Source organism: Elephantulus edwardii, unplaced genomic scaffold, assembly GCF_000299155.1.
Source record: "Elephantulus edwardii isolate Elephantulus edwardi_28Jun2011 unplaced genomic scaffold, EleEdw1.0 scaffold00212, whole genome shotgun sequence".
NCBI classification, from domain to species: Eukaryota; Metazoa; Chordata; class Mammalia; order Macroscelidea; family Macroscelididae; genus Elephantulus; species Elephantulus edwardii.
This window is the reverse complement of record NW_006399962.1, coordinates 1,611,759-1,617,262: the sequence shown is the minus strand read 5'-3', so window position 1 is coordinate 1,617,262 and position 5,504 is coordinate 1,611,759.

The window sequence follows — 5,504 nt, the reverse complement described above, 5'->3', positions numbered from 1 at the left end:
GGGGGGGGAAGAAGAACAAACTGGGGAGGAGGGTAGATTAAACAGTGCAACAATGAGTGAATGAGAACCCAAAATCTTTGTAAATGTTTTTTAAAACTAATAAAATATAATAAAAACCAAGTAAATGCTCTGCTGTAATCCTGTACGTGTGTTCTTTAGTGTACAAAAGCCCCTTGGTAGAGAAGGGAAAAGGTACTTTAACAAAGCTAGACTTGGAAGGCCAGAGTAGTGTCTTGATATTAGGTGCCAATCCAAATTTGTAGTCTTTTGGCCTGCCATGGTGTGGAATGGTGGATTTAGCACACCTTGGTCCACCGGTCCTAAATCCTAGAGGTTCTTACCATATCCATGTTCAGTGAAAAATTTCCTCAAGTGATTTAGCTAAAATAGAGGTTGACAGAATTTTCTGGTAAAGGGCCAGAGAGCAAGTGTTTTAGATTTTTCTGGCAAAGAGGTCCCCTGTCTTTCACTCTGCGCATGCAGCCACGTAACCACGGAAGCACGGCTGTGTTTAGCAGTGGTACACAACAGGGAAGCAGGTCTGACCCTTAGACCATACTTGGCCGACTCCAGATCTAAAAAGTGGTCTGTACTACAGTTGCACTTTTAGTACTCTGAGAACAAATCCAGTTTTTCATCAAGCAGGAATTACTCATCAGTTGTGTCCCCAGGAGCTTCTGCTAGAAACACGGAATTTGACCTGTAACAAAATGCTTGGGTCTGGTAACAATGAGTCAGACACAAGCTATTAGAATAATACTTGATGCTCACGATGATTGTGGTACAAGATAGTTTTCTATCTGTTTTCAATATTTGTCTGTTGTAGTCCTTTTGTTGTACATGCTGAAATTTTTATATTCCACTTAGTATTTTTATCGTCTATAGTGTTTTCTGAGACCAGTTTTAGATGTGCTCTTGTTCATACAGATTGTAAGATTGTATTTTCTGCACCTGTTTTGGGGTCAGAAGGGGGAGCGTTTCGGGGTCAGAAGGGGGAGCAGGTACTTCCTCCCCATAAAACTAGTTATGGCTTTTTCTCTTTGTCAGATTATAGGATGGGATCAATTTTTAAACCATTTTCATCAGTTTCAAACTATAAATTCTAATTTTTTTAAAAAAGAGTAAGTTTCTGGAGGTGCTTTGTTAATAGATAGTTAAATAATCTTTCTAAAGTCTTTTATATATTGGAAGCAATTGTAACCAAATCTGTGATTTCAGAACCCATGGTGCTAGTTCTCTGTGAAGAAATGTAACTGCAGGTGAAGTCCCCAGTGTCATCAGCATTCCAGCCCATTCTCTCTGTTTTGTTCAGTGTTGTACCTGAAGACGTCTGTTTCTATCAATAAATTTTGAAGAATAAAAAAAAAGTTGCAGATGGAAATACCATTTGACCCAGCAATTCCACTGCTGAGAATATCCCCTAAAGAAATGAGAACTGCCACCCAAGCAGATATATACACACCTATGTTTATTGCGTCTTTGTTCACAATAGTAAAGAGTTGGAAACCACCAAAGTGCCCATTAACAAACGAATGGATAAAGAAGCTCTGGTAGTATATTCACACAATGGAATACTATGCTGCAATGAAAAACAAGGAACTCATGAAATATTATACAAAATGGGTGACCCTGAAGGACATTATGCTGAGTGAAATATCTCAGTCACAAAGGGACAAATATTCCATAATGTCACTGTTGTAAAGCAGGGCTGACATTGGTGTTGGGGGGAATCTAAGAAAAGAGAGGATCAATAATGTATACTGCATTCAAACAGATAAGGGACAGAACTGTTTAGTGGGACTGTATGATTAGGTATAATTTTCATGACAAGAGTTCAGAATGAGAGCTGCATGGGAAAGTGAACTGGGGAGGGGGGATTGTATAATAATGAAAGTGTGAAAGTGTTGTTTTTTTTTTACTTTTCAAAGAGAAAAACCATAGGGGGTGGGGTGGGCAGGGAGGAAAATGTGCAACAATGAATGAATGGAAATCCTAAGTCTCTATAAATGTTCATGAAAATTTCAATTAAAAAAACCTGTCCCCCTAAGAAAAAAAAATAAAAAGAACTGAGTGCCACCCTGGTGTTACTGGCCACCTTGTAATAGCTCTGTTTCTTTTTGGTAGAAAGTTGAGCCATAAGGGTAAGTTTTGTTCAAAGTTAGACGTGATGAAGGGCTGCTGTCTTGGGATTCCATTAGTCTCTACTGGAACACTAACCTGAGCTATTTTATGTTTTTTAGCTTTGCTCTACATTCCCACCCCCTCCTCATCCCTTGTATCTTTTACTGTGATCTCTTTTAATGTAGCAATTGGTTTTGTCTTACCAGTTAAGTGTTATATGAAGACAATAAAACAGGTCAATGTGATAGATATCTGTGTGTGTGCACACATGCACGTCCGTGTGTGTGCACTGCTTTGGAGGGGCTGTTTTGAAGTGATAGAAGATGCATCTAGGCACATGCTTGTGTAACCACTTGAGGTAGGGAGAATAGATGTGACAAATCCCTTAAAATTAGTATTCAGCTTTCTTAGTTGTTATTTTTGTGTACCATTGACTCAGAAATGATTCCTAGCTGACCCTCCAGTGGATTTTCAGAGACAATAGCATGAGAGGAGATTGTCCATCCTTCTCCTACAGAGCAGTTGGTGCATCCGAACCCTATGCCTCTGAGATTGCAGCCCAACTTCTTATCAGTAGGCTACCAGCTCCTTCAGCTTTCTTTAGCTAAAACAAATCTCTTGATCTGAAAAGAAGTGAGAAGCTCAGCCTTTCCATATGATTAGTAGGAGAGGAACTAGACATGTCCGCTGACTACCACAGCTGGGGGATGTGGTTTAGTAGATTGATTGCTCAAAATTACTTTCCTAGCCATTGACTCGGACGTGGATGTGTGTGCATGTTAGGTGCTAGCTAGTCGACTGTAGCTCATAACAACTCTATGAACAATAGTTGTTCTGAACCTGTTGGCCCAGTGGTTAGGATTTTTGTTTTCGTGTTATAAAAAGTAATCCATATTGAAGGCTGTAATCTTTGTTCCTCTGCAGCAAGTGTTCAAGTCCTTTTCACTTTCAGCAAGCAAGGTTGTGTAATCTGTATAATGCACATTGTTATTTAGTTTTCCTCCAATTCTGAGGTGATAGTCTTCTTCAGATAATTCAGCTTCTCAAATATTTGCTCAACATACAAATTGAATCAGTAGGGAGAAAGGATACAATCCTGACACACATTTTTCCTGATTTTAAACCATATCCATTGTTCTGTTTGGATAACATCTTCTTGGTCCAGGTATAGGTTTCACATGAGCACAAATAAATGTCCTGGGAACACTTATCCATGGCTGAATTGGTATTTTTAGGTCAACAACCCATGACCTAACTCCATTAGGCATTTTGACTCAATGCTGTTGGCTCGAGCCTGACTTACAGCAATCCTCTGAACAATAGATCTGAAGCCTGTCCTGTGCTGTGCCATCCTTATAATTTCTAACATACTTGACCCCATTGTTGCAGTACTGTGTCAACCCATCTTGTCAAGGTCTTCCTCTCTTTCACTGGCACTCTACCTTTCCAAGCATGATGTCCCTTTCCAAAGAATAGTCTTTCCTAGCAACATGCTCAAAGTATGTGAGGTGAAGCCTTGTGACCTTTATCCACAAGGAGCACTCTGGCTGCACTTTCTCCGAGACACATCTGTTTGTTCTTTTGGCTGTCCATGAGATATACAGTGCTCTTCTCCAACACCACAGCTTAATGGCATCCATTCTTCTGTCATCCTTATCAATCGCCAGACTATGAATGACTGGATAGGTCTATGCTAATGGCACTACATATAATGGTGCTACATTATAACACCCTGGGAGTGTGAACATGCTGTTAAAGTGTGTAGACTACTCAGGAGCCAACTGGTCATCTTTGCCATGACATTAGGCTTATATCGAACATGTTCAGAGGCTGAAAAGGAGAATCCTACTACTATCAAGAAAGACGATGTGGCTCTCTGTACTTCACAATGAGCTGAACACTGAAGACCCACAGACTCTTTTTTAGAGCCAAAGACCTAAAGACTCTTTTCAGAGCCAAGAACTCTGGCCTACACTGATGGACATGAGCTACTGAGACAGTGAAGGATTCTGCCCACACCGACTGACCCTGGCTACACTGAACTGCTAAACTAGCGGAGAACCCCACCCCCACCCCAATTGCACCGAGGACCATGAGAGTCAAAAGGAGATGAATTGAGATCCCAGGGCTGCAACAGTTCCATGATGCATCTTCAAGGATATGAATATGTACGGCTAAGCACAATTGATAACAGTGCACCTAATTTCCAGAATCAATCTCCACAATAGTCTACGTGTTTCCTATTGCCAAAGGGGCCCTTTAGAGTAGTGAGAGAAGATCTTCATCCTGAAACCTACAGCATCCCTTTTCAGCAGGAAGTAGCTAAGAGAATACGCCGTCCCCTTTTCCTTATGAATCAGGGTGAAATCTCCCTCAGGGAGGAGTGATAGGGAATGGCAAAGGACACAGTGACAAAGGAGATTAATCAGAACTGGTTTTGACAAGCACTTGGCAATGGGACAATTAAAAGAGACTTTCAAGGAATATTCAACCTGAATCCTTCTGATCATATGGAGATTTTTGAAAGCATTTCTTTGAGTTTATTATGTTTAATTTGTTTGGGTATAAAGGATGCTCATCTAGATGATAACATAATTATGATAAAAACAAAAGGGGGGAAATATGGGAAGCCAATACTAAATATTTGTAATAAACTGAATGCTATTAAAAAAAAAAGAGTAAAAAAAAATAAAGTCCATGGACACTGTGGAAAAAAAAAAGTTGCAACTAGAGATACCGTTTGACCCAGCCATTCCACTACTGGGAATATACCCCAAAGAGACCATAACTGACATCCAAACAGATATATACACACCCATGTTTGTTGCGGCTTTGTTCACAATAGCAAGGAGTTGGAAATAAGCTAAGTAAGTGCCCATCAACAAACAAATGGATAGAGAAGTTGTGGTCTATTCACACAGTGGAATACTATGCTGCATTGAAAAACAAGGAACTCATGCAATATTATTCAAAATGGGTGACCCTGGAGGACACTACGCTGAGTGAAGTATCTCAGTCACAAAAGGACAAATACTGCATGGTGCCACTGTTGTAAAATAGGACTGACCTCGGGGTTGGGGGGAGACTGAAAAAGATGGGATCAATAATGTATATTGCATTGAAACAGATGAGGGAGAAAACTGTTTAAAATGTGATTAGATATTTTTGTCATGATAGGAGTCCAGAGGGAAGGCTGCATAGTGGAGTGGATCTGGGGGGAGGGATTGTAAAACAATGAAAGAATTTTTCTTTTACTTTTCCAAGAGGGGCATGTACTAGGGGGGAGGGTTGAAAGGGGAGAAAAGTGCAACAATGAATGAATGGAAATCCAAAGTCTCTGTAAATTTTCATAGAAATTAATAATAAAAAAATTTAAAAAAAAG